Below are 21,611 nucleotides of genomic sequence, written 5' to 3'. Positions count from 1 at the left end.
TGTAGGCTAGTGGAGTCTGTAAGTAATACTAGCACCTTTCTCTGGCTACACTAACTGCTCCTGCCGCCTCTTGTGTTGCACTGCCTCACGTCTCTTTAGTACGTGCTTGGGAAGCAGCTCTCTGCATTGTGCTAGGCTGCTCTTCATGGCACAGCTGGAAAGGTTTAGGTTGTGGTATTAGTAAAAAAGCACAGAAATTCTGTTAATGGGATAGGGGGAAATATAGCAGCCTTCTCTTTATTCTGTCACATTATTCTTACCAGCCAGCGCAGTGAAATGTAACCGTTAAGTTCACATTTGTATTGGCTTTCATGAAGTGGAATAACTAGGCGTAATAACTATAACTTTAAGGACCTCTGTAACTCCTGGCAGACATTGAAATGCATTTTATCATTTCTCTCTCCCCTCCTAGCAAATTCAGGACCGACTCCATCCATTGTTGTTTCCCTGATAGATATTAAATGTATGTTATGCTTTAAACTTTCCACCTCTGTTATAATATATCAAATTGACTGCTCTTTGCCATCATCAGGGTTGCCAGATTAGCGGGTTCATGGCCGAATTGGGCTATTTTTTAAAGCTAATTGGCAGGTTTGAAAAGTCCATACCCGCCAAGGTACGGATTTGGGCAGTTTTGGAATTTGCTGCGGGTTTGGACTTTTAAAACCGGCCAATTTTTTAATGCAAATTAAGGTGACATCACAGTTCGAGTGATGCCGGCTCCCATTTGTCAGTGCTGGATTAATTATTGCTGCTGGAGAAATTTGCTTGACTAAGAAACCCCACTAACACAACTACCTCCCAGAAGCCCTGCTGTGGTTTCAACTGCCAGTCTCTGTGAATGTGTTACCTGTATAAGGTACGGGAAATGGAATTGGCAGTGTATGAATTGGGCTACTTTTAAAGTGGCTTTTGGCTACTTTTTGGCTAGTTTTTTATAGTCTTTGGCTGGTTTTGAAATATAAACCTGGCAACCCTGCTGTATCCGTGCAAAGGCCTCATACTACTGGGGACATTGTTTTATTACAGTCCATTGTCTCCTTGACTGGAGAAGAACAAGAGAAAGCTTCTGTTTATAATAAAAAGGCCTTGTCTCACTTGGTGTCCCCTGTCGCAAGCGAATTGTAATCAGAAACCAACCCCGCGCTGTCGAAACCCAACTTGTTTATGAAAAGAGGCCACAGTTTACGCAGCCTCTCTCAACATGGCTGTCAGATTCCGACGCACTTATAACCAATCATCGGCGACTTCCAATGCCGGCAGCAGCCTATCAGCTATAGGCTCTTTGTGAACTTTTAAAAGAAAAGGCCAATGACTGCTCCCGGTAGGCGTGGCCTGGTCGTTCTCCCTTCAAGATAGGTGGGCTTGTTGGAGCTTGCCTGTGTGCCTGGTACAGGAGCCGTGTTCCTGTCGGAGAGGCACAAGGGAAGGGACTGGGTGCTGAGAGGAGGAAGGGAACACAGCGGCAAGATGACTCTTTTGCTGTCACAGGTCGTTCCCAGCAGCGCCTCTGGCAGCGTAGAGTCCCCGGTGAGTAAAGGAAACAATAAGAGTGAGATATGGTGGGCAGGTGGCTGTCACATTCCTGTACAGTAGCAGTGGGCAACCCCTTGTGAACCTTGTTGTGCTACAGCTGCAACTCTGAGTGCCCTTTCCCAATAGTGGATGTAGGAAGTTGTAGTTTTTCCAAAGACAAGTCTGTCCTACTCTGCAGTCACTTCATCCTGTTTTCCTTTTGCCTTTTTTTCTGTTTTTTATTAAAGTTGACATGAAGTGATAGTTACCAGTATAGAGGGCAAGGGGGCACTTACCTTTGTGTGGCCATGTGACTTGAGCAAATACAATGGTGCTGGTTACTTGCTAGCTGACTGACTTCTAAGTATGTATTATTATTGAAATACAAATATATATTTGCGTTTTATTGCTGTGCTGATCATTATTGTTCAGCCGGATGCTTTCCACTTGTTTTACAATGTGCCTCCCTTTAACTCTTTCTATTAAGCACTTTCTGTAAGTTACAATCTTAACATGTATAACTTGTTATTCAAGAAGGGCAAAACAAGCGATTGGCATCTGTGCCCTGAGGGTTATTTTCCTTTTTTAAGAAATTTTATTTTTCATAATGCTTTTTCTCTTTAGCATTTGTAGGGCAAGGCCAGACGTGGCGTTTTTGCGGCGTTTTTAAAAAAGCACGTCAGTACGTCTATTGACACCTTCAGCTCTAAAGAAGTATGCGGAAACAGCGCGTGCCAGTGTGTGTCTATTGCTAACACCTTCAGCACACAGGCAGCAGTATAGACAAGTGGCAGATCATTTCACTAATGTGCCTTAATATTACTGCTATGGGATTCCTGATCTCACTGTGCTGGGGGGCCTCATTATTATTAATTTCATGATGGAGGCTGAGGGTCGGTGTAAATTTGAAAACGGCCTGCACTTTGGACATGCCTGCTTTAAATAAAATTAATCAAAATGATGTACTGAAAAAAATACAAATTATTTGAAAGCCTTTAGGTCCCCTTTTTCTCAGTCCAGTATATTTTTTCCTTCCTCGTAGCTGGTGAGGCCTGCAGGTGTCTGTATATGTTTAAGAGTGAATGTGTGTTCAGATCTACATGTCATCGTGCAAGGACAGCATGTTTGGATCTGCGTGTGTCTGTATATTGTTTTTAGAGACCATTGGTCTTTGTGTGGTTTACTGGGTCTGCAAGTTGGAACAAAAAGAATCCATTGTATAATAGCACTGCAGCTCTTCACTTATAATGACCTGTGACGTGAGCTTGCTCATAAGTATCTAGCCATAGAATATTTTGCCCCAATGCATTATTCTGCTGTTTCCAATTAACTGCCCTGATAATGGAGAATCCTGCGCTGGATAATGAGGCTCAGTGTCTGCAAATACTACTAATTAATGTACTGAATAAAGCTGAATTGCTCCCCCTTGGATTCAATGGTTATTCAGTAGGAAGCCCCATATCGGAACAGGTAGAGCTCCCCTCCGCATATTTTTGGGTGAAGGTCATCTATTGCAACATGGGCAGAAGCCTGGCTAGGTCAGTTGTGTGTGATTGGATGTTGATCTGAAGCTGGCCATATACACATAGATCTGTTTTGGCACAAATCAGGCTAATCCAATTAGTCATCCATCCCTATACACACCAATTTTCCTGTGTGTGGGCAGCAATACTAAATGGGAATGTGTTTAGCTGCTCACAGCATTGGCAGACAATCAGTCATCAATGTGCCTTTGCCAGTTTTACACAATTCTTTTCAATTCTTTCATCATTGTTTAGGCATTTGGGAACAGTATGTTATCACATTGGTGACTTTCCCTGTGAGCATGCACTGTGTTGTGTATGAGGGGAGGATTTTCAGGTGCGGGGATACCCGCGGGTCTGCGGAGTTGCAGGTCTCATCTAAATTTCTTATCTTAATTTTTTTATGTAATATTGTCTATATTTTACTCCTTTGAAAGTTTTACAAAACTTGTTTCTGTCCCGCCCACTTTCGATGACGTCACTTCCGGTTTGCAGCAGCATCACTTCCTGTTTGATGGTGGTCGAGGGTTCCGGATAAGGCAGTTGTGGGTCGGGTAGTGGATCAAAGTGGGTAAATATCCGGGTTTGGGTTGTGGTGTTGGGTCCGGGTTTTAGAAATTGGTTCCGCGCAGGACTCTACACTAAGCAGGGTCTGCTTCTTCTACAGTTACTTTTTCAGCCGGAAACAAACACTTCATTAATATTGTTTTAGAATTGGATAAGATTGCAGAATGTTTGTATTTCAGGTAAAGGAAAGGACCACTATGGCAACGGAGATCGCTAAATTCAACATCGATGCTCCCCGATGGGACCAAAGTACATTTGTGGGGAGGTTGAAGCACTTCTTTAACATTACAGATCCCAGGACAGGAATTGGATAGAGCAAAACAGCTTGTGGATTCCTGCAGGTAAGTGGTAAAAAATGTATCAACTGAGAACAGTTTACAGGGTCGGCGACCCCCCCCCCATAGCTGCTTTGGAAGGTGAAAAATGAAACTTTACACTTCAATATTAGAAAGACAGTCACACATAGAAAATTAAGTAATTGGAAAAAGTCTTTATTTCTGGAAATTATCTGAAACCAACTGAACTGAAAAAAGTGATGGATGGTAAACAACCCCTTTAAAGGAGAAAGTGTAAATCAATGGGGGGCACAAATGTTTGACAACCCCCCGTAATTGTGGTGCTTGTAAAAGGTGGCTGTAACCAGGCAGATTTAAGCTGCTGATTCAGGTCCTTTAGACGGCTAGTTGATGCGGACCTTGTCCTCTCGGCACCTATTCCCTTCATTGTAATCTGATTATTTGGCCCTAAGGCCGAGCAGTCGTATTAGCCTGATATCGCCCTGCCTTTGGTGGGCATATTGGGGAAATATCTTATAATGTATGGCCATTTGCCTAGCCCCCCCCTCAGTGATTTACACTTTTTTTCCCCCTTTGAGATCCAGTCTCTGTATGTAATAGCCATTTATCTAAGATATATGTCCATTGACTCATAATCAATTAAAAAGTCCAAATTATATTTGAATAACATATTAAGAGCAGTACATACTGACCCCGCATGACCAACCTTGCGCTTTTCGTAGCATCCTGTAATTTATCATAGGTGCTAATTAGGTGCAGTCTCTGTGTGTAGTATGCTGGGGATAATCATACATCTCTTTTTCTCAGAGCAGGTTCTGTGCCACCAGGAACAACTGCATTATGCCAAGAAGCTTTATGATTCTGCTTTTCATCCGGACACCGGGGACAAAATGAATCTGATTGGAAGAATGTCTTTCCAATTCCCCGGCGGAATGGCCATTACAGGGTGCATGCTTCAGTTCTACAGGTACAGGCCACAAATTAGGACACCCAATGTTTTTGCTACAGGTTGCTTTTAACCTACTGGTAGAAAACAGGTGAGCATGTTAAAGGGGTGGTTCACCTTTATGTTTACTTTTATATGTTATTGAATGGTTAAATCTAAGCAATTTTTCAATTGGCCACCTTTTTTCTTTTTTACAAGTTTTTAATTATTTGCCTTTCTTCTGACTCTTTACAGTTTTCAAATAGTGGTTACTGACCCCATCTAAAATCAAATGCTCTGTAAGGCTACAAATGTATTGTTATTGCTACTTTATATTACTCATCTTTCTATTCAGACCCTCTCCTATTCATATTCCAGTCTGTTATTCAAATCAATGCATGGTTGCTAAGGTAAATCAGAACCTAGTAACCAGATTACTGAAATTGTAAACTGGAGATCTGATGAGTAAAAAGCTAAATAACTCAAAAAGCAATAAATAATAAAAAATGAAAACCAATTGCAAATTGTCTCACAATGTCCCAATTTGTTTTCAGTAAACTCTTTTACCATAATTATACCTCTCTGGCCTAAGTGCTTTAATTCTATTCAGAGATGACTGTTGTTGGCATGCTTCATGTTGCTGAACTAGACCTGCCCATAATACAGACCTGCACCTGGTTCCTCTGGGCATCTTGTGTTCATATGGGAGTGGTTGTATATTTTTGTTGTGCAGTGGTGTCTGCCTGTAAACATAATAAACGTAAATATAAGTTCTTAAATTTCTTGCTTGCTCTGGGTGGGCTAATTTTCAAGTGTAAAGCTGATACACATGGGTATTTGTGCAGTGGGATGTGTTCCTTGCGTTCACTGGGAGGTGACATTACCCTGAAAAGAAATGAAACAATATCATTGTTTTGTTTGTCTTGAGAAGTGAACATCCTGGTAACCTCGTGGCTTGATTTACCAGAAAGGCAACAGTCTTGTTATATTTTGACATTTAACTCAGTGCAGGAAGTAGTGAGGTTTCTAAATATTTATTTAAAAAAAAATAGTGCACACAATACCATAAGGTAACTGAAACAAATATAGTTTTATGGAACCTTAAAATCATTTAATATATTTATATTTTAATAGTATTATTGTGGATTGCAGTTTGATTGCACAGTCTGTCTTTAGCTTAGAGTTAAATTACTCCATGTCTAAACAATAACACATAAAACACTTGCAGTTGGAGGGGAATGGGTAGGAAGCTTGGAACAGACTGCAATGAGGAATGGGTAGGAAGCTTGAATTATACTGGAATGAGGAATGGGTAGGAATCTTGGATTAAATTGGTATGAGGGATGGGTAGGAAGCTTGGATTAGACTGGAATATGGAATGGGTAGGAAGCTTGAATTAGACTGGAATGAGGGATGGATAGGAAGCTTGGATTAGAGTGGAATATGGAATGGGTAGGAAGCTTGGATTATACTGAGATGAGGAATGGATAGGAAGCTTGGATTAGACTGGAATGAGGAATGGGTAGGAAGCTTGGCTTAGAATGGAATATGGAATGGGTAGGAAGCGTGGAGCCGACTGGTATGAGGAATGGGTAGGAATCTTAAATCACATCTGGGTTATCATGGTTCTTGATATGCTAGAATGTGGCCCGTCTGGTTTATCCTTTAGCTGTTGGCACTACAGTGAGCCTGCCTATAATAAAGATCCATAAGTAATAGTGATATTATACAACACACATATACTTTTGTTTGCACAAGGGCAGGGTATGGGGTTGACTATACTTTTAATAAGGGCAAAATACATTTCTAATAATGGAAATGGTTTCCCCATGAAATAGCAATGTCATATTTAATGTAGTCATCTATTTAATCTGCACCCTGCTCAGGTGTAATACTTAAAGTTAGTAGAACCTTTCTACCTTGTGCTTTCAATTAGCTTGTCTATTGCCATTATAACTTTGTTTTTTGGATTTCATTTGTCAGAACTGTGCCGGCGGTGGTGTTTTGGCAGTGGGTCAACCAGTCGTTCAATGCTTTGGTGAACTATACAAACAGAAACGCAGCGTCTCCAATCACTCTCACGTAAGTGTTACTGCTGTGCGTAGAAACAACAAAGCAACACAATGATTCTGAGAGTAATACAGGTATGGGACCTGTTATCCAGATTGCTCAGTACCTGGGGGTTTCCAGATAATGGATCATTCCGTAATTTGGATCTTCATATTATAAGTCAACTAGAAATAAAATAATCCCAATAGGCTGGTTTTGCCTCCAATAAGGATTAATTATATCTTAGTTTGGATCAAGTACAAGGTGTATAATGAAGGCTATGGGAGACAGCCTTTTTTCTGGATAAGGGATTTCTTGATAACAGATCCCATACAATAGTTACACATCAGAAGGTCACGGAGCTGATGGTGGTCCTGGCTTTTATAGTAATTCTATGGAACATACAGGCTAAACAGGTGTGGCCTTTAGGCTAATGGCAAATGCTCAGAATATTGCAGTGTCTTCAGCAATTAGAAAATCCCAGTATAACCTTTATAAGGCATAATACTTTCTCTGTCATCATAGGGGGACACAGGGACGACAGGGACGATGGGTTAAGCTCCACCCTCCAGGAGGCAGGACACTTACTAATAAATTTGTGGGCGTGCCTAACCGGCTTAACCCCCACACTCCAGCTTATCCAATCAGTTTTTTAAGTGTCCTGTTACCAGGAGGATGGACGTCCAGCGATGTTAGTCAAGGATGACTATTCTCTTTCTGTGGTCTTACTCTGGGCAGCGCATGTTTGTCCTTAGTACAGTCCCAGTATTTCTCCGCCCACTGGGGTCATTTCTAGCCGCTATAGGCTATAACGACCACCCAGACGTATCCCTGCTAAGTTTGGCGATGGCAGATGGTCTGGCCGGGATGGGCACGAGGTGAGTACCTGCCTTGGGCATAACAACTCACCTCACAGGTCTGGCTTGGCAGCCTCCCCCTAGCAGGGTAGCCCTCCCCCCGTTCCCCCCTTTATCCTTACGGTTTTGGTAAGAGGTGCAGGGCGTGCTCCTGTACTGGCTGGTTCTTTCCCTCCATGCTGTGTCTGGGCGCTCGCTGCGCCTTCTGTCTAAGTGAGGAGACGGCTGAGGGGGGAGAGGGCCGGATCACGCTGCGCTGGAACGCATGCGGCGTATGCGTTCCGGCGGCCATCTTGCGCACGTTGCGCGCATGCGTTCCAGCGGCCATTTTGCGCATAGTGCTTCTGCTGCGCACCGGATGGCCCATTTCCCCGCTCCTGCAAGTACTAGCGAGTTGTAAGCGGTTGCTGACTGCCCCACACACTCCTACTTACCCAATCTCCATGGCAGAAGGTAGGTCAGAGGGGTTATTCACCAGGGCAGGGGGGAAGGCTGCCAAAACAGCGCAGATTAAATTTTTTGCCTGTGCCAATTGCAATGTTAAGCTGCCTCGAGGGCAGGGGGAGCCGCTCTGTAAGTCCTGTTTAGTGGGGCAGAGTACAGCGCTCATTTCAGAAGATGTTTCAAGCCCACCAGCGGCTCAGCCAGAGAATCCTTCAAGGGAGAGTATTTCTCAAGGTCAGGGGCTCAGCTCAGATGCTGATGTGCCAGCACCATTGTGGGCCATTCATTTAACACAGTCCCTTGCTTCCTTGCAGGGTCTTCCCTCTATTGCTGACAATTTAGGAAGAATGTTAGCCAGACTTGATCAAAAGACTAGCTCTAAGAGAAAGCGGTCTGAAGAAACTAAAGTGCCTACTACGTCTGTTCATTGTTTGTCTGACGAATCTGCAGCTGAGCAGGCATCCTCACAATCTGAGGGAGAATTACTTCCTTCTGAAGTTTCGTCTGGGGAGGAGGAAGAAACTGTGGAGGACCACAGAGATCATGATAGTCAGCATGATGTGGAGGGTATTATTAAGGGTGTTATGGATGTGTTGAATATATCACAAACGCCCAAATCCCAGGATGATTTGGGGTTATTCAAGAGGAAGCAAAAGTCCGAAGTTTGTTTTCCTTCTCATGAGCATCTTCTTCACATAATACAAGAAGAGTGGAGTGTTCCAGAAAGAAAGTTTCAGACGTCTAGGAAATTTTCTAAGTCTTATCCATTTTCGAAAGATCTGGTAGAAAAGTGGACTAATCCCCCAGCAGTTGATGCACCTGTATCAAGATTGGCCAAGTCCACTACATTGCCAGTCACAGATGCGGCATCCTTCAAAGACCCATCTGACCGAAGATTGGAAGGTTTTCTTAGGTCAATTTATTCTTCGTCTGGGTCAGCTCTTCGCCCATGCCTGGCTTCGGCTTGGGTGGCCAGAGCAATACAAGCGTGGTCCGAGTCGCTTGTCAAGGACATCCAGAATGCAGTTTCCAGATCCGATCTGTTATTATCAGCCAATGCAATAGCAGAGGCATCGGCTTATTTGTGCGACTCCGCACTAGACACAGTTCAAGTCACGGCACGTACTTCCGCTCTTTCTGTTGCGGCACGTAGAACATTGTGGCTGAAAAATTGGTCAGCAGATCTGAGTTCTAAGAAGTCCTTGACATCTCTTCCATTCAAGGGACAGCGCCTGTTTGGTGAAGAGCTCGAAAAAATTATTTCGCAGGCGACGGGAGGAAAGAGCACTTTTCTTCCACAGGCCAAAAGTAAAACAACTACTACCACCAGACGGGGAAGGTTTTTTCGTGGCTCAAGTAGACGATACACACGAAGAAACAATTCACCACAGCGGTCACACTTTCGAGCCAAAACAAACGACAAAGGTCGCATGCATTGGAAGACCAATCGACCGATTATCAAGCCCGCAGCAGATAAGTCTTCGTCAGCCTGACGGGGTACCCCTTCCGGAGTCGGGGGAGCGTATTGGGGGCAAGTTACTCCAATTCCGGGAGGTGTGGATCAAACATGCGTCAGACATGTGGGTGAACGAAGTTATTTCCGAAGGTTACCACATAGATTTCTCAACCATTCCTGGCAAAAGATTCATCATGTCCAGGGTTCCTGCAGATCCAGACAAAGCTGCTGCATTTCTAAATTGCATCACAAATTTAGAACAAACTGGAGTGATTGTTCCAGTGCCACATTCAGAGAGATTTTCCGGATTCTATTCCAACATTTTCATTGTGCCAAAGAAAAACGGCTCCTTCAGGCCGGTACTAGATCTCAAACAGCTGAACAAGTTCGTCAGATCAGTACGATTCAAAATGGAGACTCTGAGATCAGTGGTAAGAGGGATGGAGAAAAATCAACTGCTGATGTCTATCGATATCAGAGATGCGTACCTCCATGTACCAATCTGGCCGCCGCATCACTCCTTCCTTCGATTCGCATTCAGGAACCAACACTACCAGTTTGTGGCTCTGCCATTCGGACTCTCTTCAGCCCCCAGAGTGTTCACAAAACTAATGGCAGTATCGGCGGCGGCATTACGTCTGCAAGGGATTTCAGTCACTCCTTATCTGGACGATCTGCTTCTGAAAGCCAGATCAGAGGAAAAGGCAGAGGAAGATCGGAGCAAGGCAATCAGTCTTCTGCAGAATTTTGGCTGGACCATAAATTGGTCGAAGTCCAATTTGCGACCCAGTCATCACATGACATTCCTGGGTCTCGAGTTCAATACCATTACACAAATGGTGCATCTTCCGTTGGACAAGCAAATGAAGGTCATGAAGCAAGTCCGTCTACTCCTCCGAGATCAGAGTCCAACTGTTCATCTAGGAATGAGAGTACTGGGACTCATGGTTGCTACCATAGAAGCCGTTCCATTTGCACAGATTCACTTACGACCATTGCAAGCGAACATTCTAACGTCATGGAGAGGGGGAGCTCTCACTCGCAAGCTCAATCTATCTCAGTCGACAAGAGTAGCCATCCAGTGGTGGCTGCGACCGACCAATCTCTCCAAGGGTCAATCCTGGGCGACGCAAGATTGGAAGATAATTTCCACAGATGCCAGTCTGAGGGGTTGGGGAGCAACCTGGGACAACTTGTCTGCCCAAGGTCAATGGTCTCCAAGGGAGTCCAAACTTCCAATCAACATCTTAGAGCTAAGGGCAATAAGACTAGCTCTGGCCGAATGGACAGAGTTATTACAGGCAAGTCCGGTTCGATTACAGAGCGACAATGCTACCGCAGTGGCGTACATAAATCGCCAGGGAGGTACTCGCAGCAAAGCGGCGCTGTTGGAAGCTCAACAAATTCTCAGTTGGGCAGAAACCAACGAAGTACAGCTGTCCGCGATCCATATCCCAGGAGTTCTAAACACCAAAGCAGATTACCTCAGCAGAATTCGTCTAGATCCGGGAGAATGGGAACTTCACCCAGAAGTGTTTGCAAAACTAGTACTCCATTGGGGACAACCACAGGTCGATCTAATGGCGTCAAGAAACAACACAAAGGTGCCTCGATTCTTTGCTCGTTACCGAGAGAGACTGGCAGCAGGGGTCGATGCCATGACACAGAAGTGGCAGTTCAATCTAGCGTACATATTCCCTCCGCTACCCATGCTTCCACGAGTCCTCAAGAAGATCAGACAGTCAGACATCACGGTAATTGTGGTGGCTCCTTACTGGCCTCGGAGGACTTGGTTTTACGACCTTCAGGAAATGTCAATAGCACAACCGATACGTCTCGAGAACAGGCCGGACCTTCTGTTCCAAGGGCCCGTGGCACATCACAACCCAGGGTTGTTCGCTTTGACGGGATGGCTGTTGAGGCAGACATCTGGCGAAAACAAGGGTTAACAGAAGAAGTTATTGCCACATTATTGAGAGCTCGTAAGTCTTCATCTTCAAAATCATACTACAGAGTCTGGCAATCCTATCGGAGTTGGTGCGAGGAGTTCAATCTATCCTTTCACAAGCTTAGCATTCCGAGAGTTCTGTCTTTCCTGCAGCGCGGGCTCAGGCGAGGTCTAAAACTCAGCTCTCTGAAAGTACAAGTATCAGCCCTGTCAATCCTATTTCAGTCCAAACTAGCCTTGAATGATACAGTACGCACTTTTCTACAAGGAGTGGCACATATAGTTCCTCCATATCAGCCTCCAGTTCCAGCATGGGATTTGAATGTTGTTCTTGAAGCCCTTCTGGATCCACCATTCGAACCGATGGGATCTATTTCAGATACTTGGCTTACCTGGAAGGTAGTGTTCTTAATGGCAATTACATCCACTAGAAGAGTGTCAGAACTGAGTGCACTATCGGCAGATCCATCTTTTCTAGTGTTCCACAAGGATAAGGCAGTCCTACGCACAGTTCCGTCTTTCCTTCCTAAGGTGGTCTCGTCATTTCACATCAACCAAGACATTGTTGTTCCCTCTCTCTGTCCGGAACCAAAGAATGATAAGGAACGTCGACTACACAACTTAGATGTAGTTAGAGCCTTACGATGGTATATTGAAAAATCAAGGTCTTTTCGACGGTCTCAAACTCTCTTCGTATTACCATCAGGGCCCAGGAAGGGTCATCCTGCATCTAAAGCTACCATTTCTAGATGGATCAAGGAGACCATCAGACAGGCATACATGGCCAAAGGGAAGATTCCACCGGAGGGAATTCGAGCTCATTCTACAAGAGCAATCGGAGCTTCCTGGGCTTGGCGTAATTCAGCCTCATTGGACCAGATTTGCAGGGCGGCTACCTGGTCCTCTGTACATACTTTTTCAAAATTCTATAAAGTTGATATTTTTTCTTCAGCTGAAGCATCTTTTGGGCGCAAGGTGCTGCATTCTGTGCTGAAGTAATAGTTAATTCGTTTTCCCGCCCTGCTGTTTTGGGGGCTGCTTTGTTAAGTCCCCATCGTCCCTGTGTCCCCCTATGATGACAGAGAAAACAGGATTTTTTATACTTACCGTTAAATCTGTTTCTCTGTGATCAATAGGGGGACACAGGGCGGCCCGCCCTAAAACTTTTGTTTATTGACCATTTGGTCATGTCGGGATAATTCCCTGATTTACCTTCTACGTGGGTTATTATTATTTTGATTATTACGTAATCTTGTTACAGCATTTTTTGTGACAAACTGATTGGATAAGCTGGAGTGTGGGGGTTAAGCCGGTTAGGCACGCCCACAAATTTATTAGTAAGTGTCCTGCCTCCTGGAGGGTGGAGCTTAACCCATCGTCCCTGTCGTCCCTGTGTCCCCCTATTGATCACAGAGAAACAGATTTAACGGTAAGTATAAAAAATCCTGTTTTCTTTTTGACTACATACTGCCAATATCTAGATGTCTAAGCACTATAGTAAAATAAAAATGTACAGTATGGCACCCATGTGGCACCTAGTGCAGGTATAACAACCCAAAGGCATAGAATCTGTATTATGTCTAATGGATTTTTAGATTAGAATTGTGCCTTACAGCTATGTCTCTTATTCCCCTGTAGTCAGATTGGCGTGGCTTACGTGACTGCCACAAGTACAGCGTTGGCTACAGCTGTAGGACTAAACTTGTACACTAAGGTATGTAAAATTGAGCTTTTGTTTTTTTTTTTTTTAGAAATGTATAGAAATATTGACCAATGTATTCACCAGTGCTTTTTATTCGGCACCTCTCCAGTCATGCAATTTCATCAATCTTTTGTTCAAAACAGTGCATGGATGCTAGGGTAATTAGAACTAGCAACCATGCACTGATTTGAATAAGAGACTGGAATATAAATAGGAGAGGCCTGAATACAAAGATGAATAACAATACAATTTGTAGCCTTGTTGCCATGTGTGGGGAATAATTAAATGGAGGGTTTGATTTTAAACTAACATATATTTTGCTTTTTATCATGAGGAAAGCACTTTACAAATAATTGAATATGGGCAAACATATACTGTATAATTGTCCTTTTGATGGTCTGCTGAATTCCCTTGTCACTTCAAATCACATCAACAGATCATCGTGTCTGTAAGTTCAAGTGTTTCTGCGTCCCTTGGATTTTCTCCATTTCTCATATTTTTCCATTGTTTCCCTTTAGAAAGCGCCTCCTTTGATAGCACGATGGGTTCCCTTCGCTGCCGTGGTGGCTGCCAATTGTGTCAACATTCCTATGATGAGACAGCAGTAAGTGGGTTGCCACAGTGTGCTCACTGGATTAACCAAATAAACCACAGTTTAAAGTATAAGTAGACCTTAAAGGAAAAACAACCCCTTAATTAAAAAAAACCCTACCCTGCATAGACCCCCATCCCCTCCAGCCTATGCCCCTAAGTCTTTACTTAACCCCTCCGTGCAGATTCTGTCCAGCAAAGTTCACGGACGACATCTTCAGCCGCTTCGGTAATCTTCAGAATGAGACCGGCGATACGGCAAATGTGAGTTTCGGCGCATGCGCAGTTGTCGCGATTAGAGAAAGTTGCTCCAACTGTGCATGCGCCGCTTTGACGGTCTCATTCCGAGGATTGCTGAAGATGGCGCCCGTGAACTCCGCTGAACAGAATCTGCACGGAGGGGTAAGTAAAGCATATGGGGCGTTTGCCCGGGTGGGAAGCTAGGCTTAAACCCTTATTAAGGGTTTGTTTCTCCTTTAAAAATAAGTGAAATTGATGGTGCTATTCTAAGCATTTTTGCGATGTACATTCATTATTTATATATTTTTAATTCCATGATATTAAAGAATACATGTACTCTTAATATGAATGAATTTTGTTACAATTCTGCCACCTGCTGGTCGTGTTTTGACCAGTCTGACCACTAAGCAGTGAAGGAAGTTGAAGAGGTGATGTTCTTCTGCTTAGGAAAAAAAATTAGAAAACTTTCTCAAATCTTCCCTAAGCAAAAGAACATCAGAGCAGCCTCTTTCTTTCTCAACTTCCTTGAATACTTGGTCAGATGGTCGGATAATGACCAGCAAGTGGAGCAGTTGTACAAAAATCCATTCATGTTAACAGTACATGTATCCTTTAATATCTTGGAATTAAAAACATATAAATAATGAATGTACATTGCAAAAGTGTTTAGAATAGCACTCATCTATTTTAAATTCATTTGTTTTTAAGGTTTACTTGTCCTTTAAAGGAAACCATATTAAGCTAATAGGGATACCCGCATGTGAATGAACCCCCTTTTTTTGTGGATCCCAGCAATCGTGTATGTGTGTGTGTGGGGGGGGGGGGTTCTGTGAATTCTGGCCTGCTGGGGTGGTCGGCAGGAAGGGTGGATCCGCAGATATCAGCCAGTAGGGAAGGTGGGCTTGCAGATCCCAGCCAGGCAGTGGTCCTGAGTTGGCAGGGCCCACAATGGCCATAGCCCACAAGGTTTTCTCCCATTGGCCCAGTCCAACCCTGTTGGGGGCAGGAGCATGTCTGGGTGTGTTAAAGGGGCAGTATACTCCCTTGTTCAACACAAGTGCAATGAATATGGCTGGTGCTGACCATATTGTATACCAATTGTGTCATGAAAATCTATGTTTTTTGTTATTTCTCTAGCTAAACAGGGAAACTAAAACTACTCCATGTTTAGATTCCCAGTGCACAGATAATCCCCCTGAATAATGGACTCCTGCCAAAACAGTTGCAGGAGAAATCGAAGGAAAGGAGTTGTATACTGATAATTTAATTATCTACCTTACATGGACCAAACATGGAGTAGCTTTGGTTCCCCTATTTGCTTTGTTTAGCTCAAGAAATGGAAAAAAAAAAACCACTGAAAAAATTGATATTTTCTTAAAGGGGTTGTTCACTTTTAAGTTAACTTATAGTATGTTCTAGAATAACCAATTCTAAGAAAATTATCATTATTTATTTCTTATAGCTTTACTAATATTTTCCTTCTTCTTCTGACTCTTTCCAGCTTTCACATTTTCTGTAAGGCTGCACATTTATTGTTATTACTACTTTTTATTACTCATTTTTCTAGTCCGGGCCTCTCCTATTCATATTCCAGTCTCTCATTCAAATCAGTGCATGGTTGCTGGGGTAATTTGGACCCTAGAAATGACATTGCTGAAACTGCAAACTGGAGAGCTGCTGAATAAAAAGCTAAAAAATAACTCAAAAACCACAAATAATAAAAAATGAAAACCAATTGCACATGGTCTTAGAATAACACTTTCTACATCACAGTCAACGTTAACTTTAAGGCAAACCACCCCTTTAATTAAAACAATAGGCAAAAAGTATGTTGAGCACAAGCCCTGTTCATTGCACTCCTGTTGAACAAGGGGGTGTACCATACACACATATGGTAGCTGAACTGAGGAGAAGGGGGGATATAGTTGGACACTTTGCCCCCCAAAGATAACACTAATGTGCATTTCCAGTGTAAAAGTTCTTGCAACAAAGCCACTGCTCTTCCATTTTGCACAGAAAATGTCGTTTCCTGCACATAATTCAGTACATTTCTGCACACAGCCAACAACAACGAGAGGGATGTTTGTTAAAAGAACGGAGTTGAAAGATTATACTGCAGTTAAAGTGCAAATTCTAGCCAACATTACATACATTGTTATAACTGTAACACAACCCATACATTCTTATTTATCTCTTTGGAATCGTTTGTTGCCCATGCAAATGTTGAGGTTTATGCAGGTTCTTTTTGTGCTTTGATTAGGGAGATTCTTAACAGCATTGCAGTTACTGACGAAAACGATAATACATTGGGGCACTCAAGGGTAAGGCTGAAAAATGTTTAATTGTACAACTAAAAGAACTTTCTATAAGTATAAATGACTAGTTAATTACAGTTAGGAGATCTATTATTTTGGTTCACTATAAAGGCCCACATACACGGGCCGATAAAAGCTGCTGACAGACCGAGTCAGCATCTTACTGGCCCGTGTGTGGGACCATCCCACGGGCGTCCCCAATCGATATCTGTCGGAAAGTCGGGCAGGGTTAAAAATCCCATTAAATCGCGGCTGCATCTCCCTGTGTATGGCCACCTTAACTCAAGTCTACAAAAAAAAGCATTTAAACTAAATAAACCCAATATGGATTCAGTCAGCTTGATTACCATCAAGTACAGGTATGGGATCCGTTATCCAGAAATCTCTGAATTACAGAAAGGCCATATCCCATAGACTCCATTTTATCCAAAGAATCCACATTTTTAAACAAGATTTCCTTTTTCTCTGTCCTAATAAATTCTTGTACTTGAACCAAATTATAATTAATCCTATTGGAAGCAAAACCTGCCTATTGGGTTTATTTAAGGTTAAAATAATTTTCTGGTACCCTTAAGGTATCCAAATCCAAATTATGGAAAGATCTGTAATCCAGAAACCCCAGGTCCTAAGCATTCTTGGGATGCCAAACCTGTACAAGTTTCTGTTTTACTGTTACAGAGAAAAAGGAAATATTTTTTAAATGATTTGCTTAGCCTGGACCCTATGGGATATGGACTTCCCAGAATTCTGAGCTTTTTGCATATCCGGTTACCAAGTTAGAGATCCCATACCTGTATATGACAATTTGCTGTAGAACCACCCCTTTAATAATCAACCCTGTCAGCTTCTGTGTCAAATGTATCCTCAGTTTCTGCTGATGTTTGGATGAATTCTGATAACCCCGAAGATTCCCAGCAGCAGCTCATACTGAGCATGTACAGTGTTCCAGACACATGCCAGGGCAGCCTCTCTATGGGGCAAATTTAAGGGCGAAGTGACTAATGCTGGTGAAAATTCGCCAGCGTGACGTCATTTCGGTACTTTGCCGATTTACTAACGGGCTCAGGCGTAACTTCGCTAGCGGAGGAGATGGATTCTAGCAGTACTTCGCACTCAGATGCCCTAGGCGAATTTTCCCTCTGGCAAAAGAGCGTTACTTCGCAAATTCACTAAGATGAACATTGTACTGAACGTTAACTCTTGCGCCAGACTTGCCTTCGCCACCTCAGACCAGGTGAAGTGCAATAGAGTAGATGCAAATTAGCCAACACTAGTGCAACTTCGCTCTGCTTGCCAAATTAAGGCTAGCGCAACTTCGCCTGCGTTCGGTGCCCTGGACACAACTTCAGATTTTAGTGAATTAGCGTTGTCCTGGCAAATCTACGCCCGCTGAAGTGTTGCGCTGTGAGCGAAGCCCCTATTTGCCCCTATGAATTGAGAGCACCATTTGTAATTTTCACAATGCATAGGATCAGCCTTGCTTTTTTCATATTTCACAGTCAAAATATTTTGTACTTTTCTTCCCATAAATAGCTCTCATTATGAACCGTAAATCATTCTTCCCCTTACCTCTATCCATTGTTCATTAATACAATATCTACTTTTGCATTGTAAATCTAGAAAGCTTCTATCAAGGGAATCAGCCAAGTTGTAATTTCCAGAATAGCCATGGCCGCCCCTGGGATGAGTAAGTATCTGTACATGGGTCTGTTTCCACCTGCAACTCTTTGTCACAATCCCCTTTCTCAATTCTTCTTCTCACGTATCCATCACATTGTTCCAGGCTGGCTGCTTTGCTAAATAAAGATGGAACTTTTTAAATGCTTTATGTTGATTATCATGGGCCTTATGTGAACCCAACTGTGAGGTGAGATGAAGGATGGTAGTGAGGTGGGTTAGGATAGTGTTAAGATAAAGACCTAAGGGTAGAGATATATGGGGGGAACTCTTTAGGGGGTTTGGGGGATGATGAAACAGTATATGGGTGTAAAAGTGTGGTTACAGATAGGGGTGCTTTTTATGGTTCGGTGCCGAATCCTGTGGTACTGAAAAATACAGAAGCCGCCTTCTGTGTCTGAATAGCCGGCACTTAGGTGGAAGTACCTGATACTTGGGATGCAACTAATTCATTATTTGGTATTAGGTTGAATCTTTCACAAAGGATTTGGAGATTCAGCCAAATACCGAAAGGAAAAAGTGGAAAACATTCTTTTTTACTTCCTTATTTTGTTACAAAAAGTCACGTGATTTCCCTTCCCACCCCTAATTTACATTTGCAAATTAGAATTAGGTTCGACCGGGTTCAAGTATTTGGCCTAATCCGAATCCTGCTGAAAAAGGCCAAATCCCCAACCGAATAATGGATACTTTCAGTTCTATAGGGTTAAGATTTGGTTCGCCTAGGCTCTTGGTTGAATACTGATAAAAAATTCCTTGGATTTGGGCAAATCCCAAACCGAATCCAGAATTTGGTGCATCCCGAGTAACAGAGAATGCCTTTTTAGACCAATCAGGCATGTTTGTTAGATGTTATTGTCTTTGTTTTTCGTTCCTTTCTATTTTCCAGTTTATTCACTCCACTGTTCCTTTCTTTTGTTTCCTCTTTGTCTTTAACTGGCTATTTTACTATTCAAATATAGATTTTAGGAATGCTAAATATTATAAAAAAATGGGTATTTTCATGCTTACCATATTAATTATCCTTGAACATTGCCTTAACTGTGGTTCCTTTCTGTCTAGTTCTCTTACCGATCTTGATGGAAAGGCTGGAGTCTTTTCCCTTTATGAAAGTAAGTGAAGCAACACACACATCCACACACACACACCCACAAAAACATAAAAATGAACAAAGCTGCTGCACTTTCAGGATTTGAAAAATAGCAAAAAAGATTTATTTAAACACAAAATACTTGCAGAATACTCAATGTTTCTGTCTGAAACAGGGAGCACTTTTTTCTGTGTGTGTATTTACTATAGGGAATCCTCTAGTAAACCCAGTACAAGTTAAAGGTGAACTACAAATGCAATTATTTGGATTTAGTTGTATTTCACATTATTACTTGTGTTCTCACAGAAAATACGGTTTCTTCATGCTCCTCTGCAAGTCATGCTGGCCGGTGGTTTGTAAGTATTATTTATTAGTTGCCACCTTTTGGTTGTTGGGGGTCTAAAGTCTGCGTTAAAGCCTTGAAGACTGTGCATTAAACAGCAGTGGTGGATATAAAAGTGACTGTTCGTTTAGGGTGCAGGATGGGGCTACCATTGGGATAGACTAATTCAAAGGGGAAAGCAAGGAAAGTGTTTCAGGGGTTTGAAGGCCTATGGCGCATACACAGATGTTTTGGGTGTTTCACCCACCCATAGTAAAATGCCTGAAATATCCCCTATCACTACCAATTGCTGTTGATGAGATTTTGGGGACCCTGACACAGTTGCTCACTGTTGGGGGTGAAATGATAGGAAAGTAGTACCATGTCATAGGGTAAACATAAATAATCACCGCTCAGTTGTGGAGTTCCAATGGCACGGTCCGTGGTCACAGATATCGAGTGCTGGAATCCCTTGGGGTCTCATGCCACATCAAATAGAAGAGTTCAGAATGGAGTTCCAGCAACATCTATTTATTGTTTCAAATCAATTACTTTTATTGATCCACATTAAAACAGCGCGCAGAGTGTGTCACCTGACGCGTTTCAGGCGTTTTCAGGACACAATCTGCGTGCTGTTTCAATGTGAATTAATAAAAGTAACTGATTTTTAACAATAAATCGACGTTTCGGAAATCCTGGATTCGGTGCATCCCTACTCCATTCTGAACTCTACCATGACATAGGGTGACTAGTCTCTCCTTCTATTTATTTTATTTGTCGTGCATCACATGCAATGGCTGATCTCTTCTCTTTCTCTTGCAGCTTGCTCTTTATGGTTCCTGTTGCCTGCTCGTTGTTTCCACAGAGATGGTACGGACTTTCTCTTTCTATACACTGCTAAACTACCCTGAATTTTACCTATACAGGTATAAGATCTCTTATCCAGAATGCTTGGACCTGGGTCTTTCTGAATAACAGATATTTCTGTCATTTGGAACTTCATACCTTAAGTCTACTAGAAAATTATGTAAACCTAAAGTTAACCTAAGGGTGAAATGTGGGGAGCAGTGTTGTCAATGCCTTTCTGCTCTGCGTCTGATTCTTGAAACAATGTTACAGGTGTTGGTTCTTCTCTAGGCCTCGTTATTCTACTACATTGTTTTAGGAGTCATAATCAACAAGCAGAAAACATAAACTGCCAGACAGATACTGCTTTCAGTAGCAAATACATTTACAAATAACTTTTAAAATGTTTGAGAAAGCTGAATGTTTTATAAAGCAAACCCCACTTTCATCAATAGATGACACCGTCCTGTGCCAGCACCTCAAGAATTCCAGAGCCAAAGAAACAATATGGCACATTCTCTATTCATTAGAAGCTATGACCTTGTGAACCGAAATATGAAGCAGCATATATCTGTCATTCTAATGAATATTGTATAATTAGATTATTTCCCTGGTAGCCAATAATTTCATGTAACATGCACCTCTCTGTTTCCTTTCAGCTCCATGTCTGTAAGCTGCCTTGAACCAGAACTTCGAGACTCTATAGTGAGCCAATATGGAGACAAAATCCACTATGTTTACTTTAACAAGGGATTGTAACCATCTTATAAACAGGACAGACAAAACCAAAAATGTGGCCCTTTGTTTGATAAAGAGAAATTGGGGCAGATTCACTAAAAGGCGAAGTGGTCTATGCTTGCGATTATTCGCCAGAAATCCAATCCGCAGGGACATCGCCAATTTACTAACAGGAGTAGAGGACAATTCGCTAGCGAAAGAGACCGTCGCTATCGCAGTTTCGCACCCTATATCCAGGCAAGTTTTCGCTCAGACAAGCGATCATTACTCCGCAAATTCACTAATTGCGAATTTTACAGAACATTACCCCTTTCACCAGAGTTTCCTTTGCCAGCTTAGACCTGGCGAACTGATAAAATGAAGCGACATCCTCCTCAGTCTTATGTCAGTGACATCATATCCTGTATGCCAAAAAGTCATAAAAGTTCTAAAAAAGAAAAAAAAAATCTGGCGGTTTTTTTTTCACATTTTAAGCGGGATTACCTTCAAAAGTCCTAGCTATTAAAATTG

At 42.5% G+C, this 21,611-nt stretch overlaps 1 pseudogene; it reads left to right on the top strand.

Moving 5' to 3' along the window:
- Positions 1-643: 643 nt before the first annotated feature.
- Positions 644-21,225, top strand: LOC108705623 (annotated as a pseudogene).
- The last annotated feature ends 386 nt before the right edge of the window (positions 21,226-21,611 follow it).

Source organism: Xenopus laevis, chromosome 7L, assembly GCF_017654675.1.
Source record: "Xenopus laevis strain J_2021 chromosome 7L, Xenopus_laevis_v10.1, whole genome shotgun sequence".
NCBI lineage: Eukaryota > Metazoa > Chordata > Amphibia > Anura > Pipidae > Xenopus > Xenopus laevis.
Note: the sequence above shows the minus strand (reverse complement) of the source record. Positions and strands in the feature narration are given on the sequence as shown.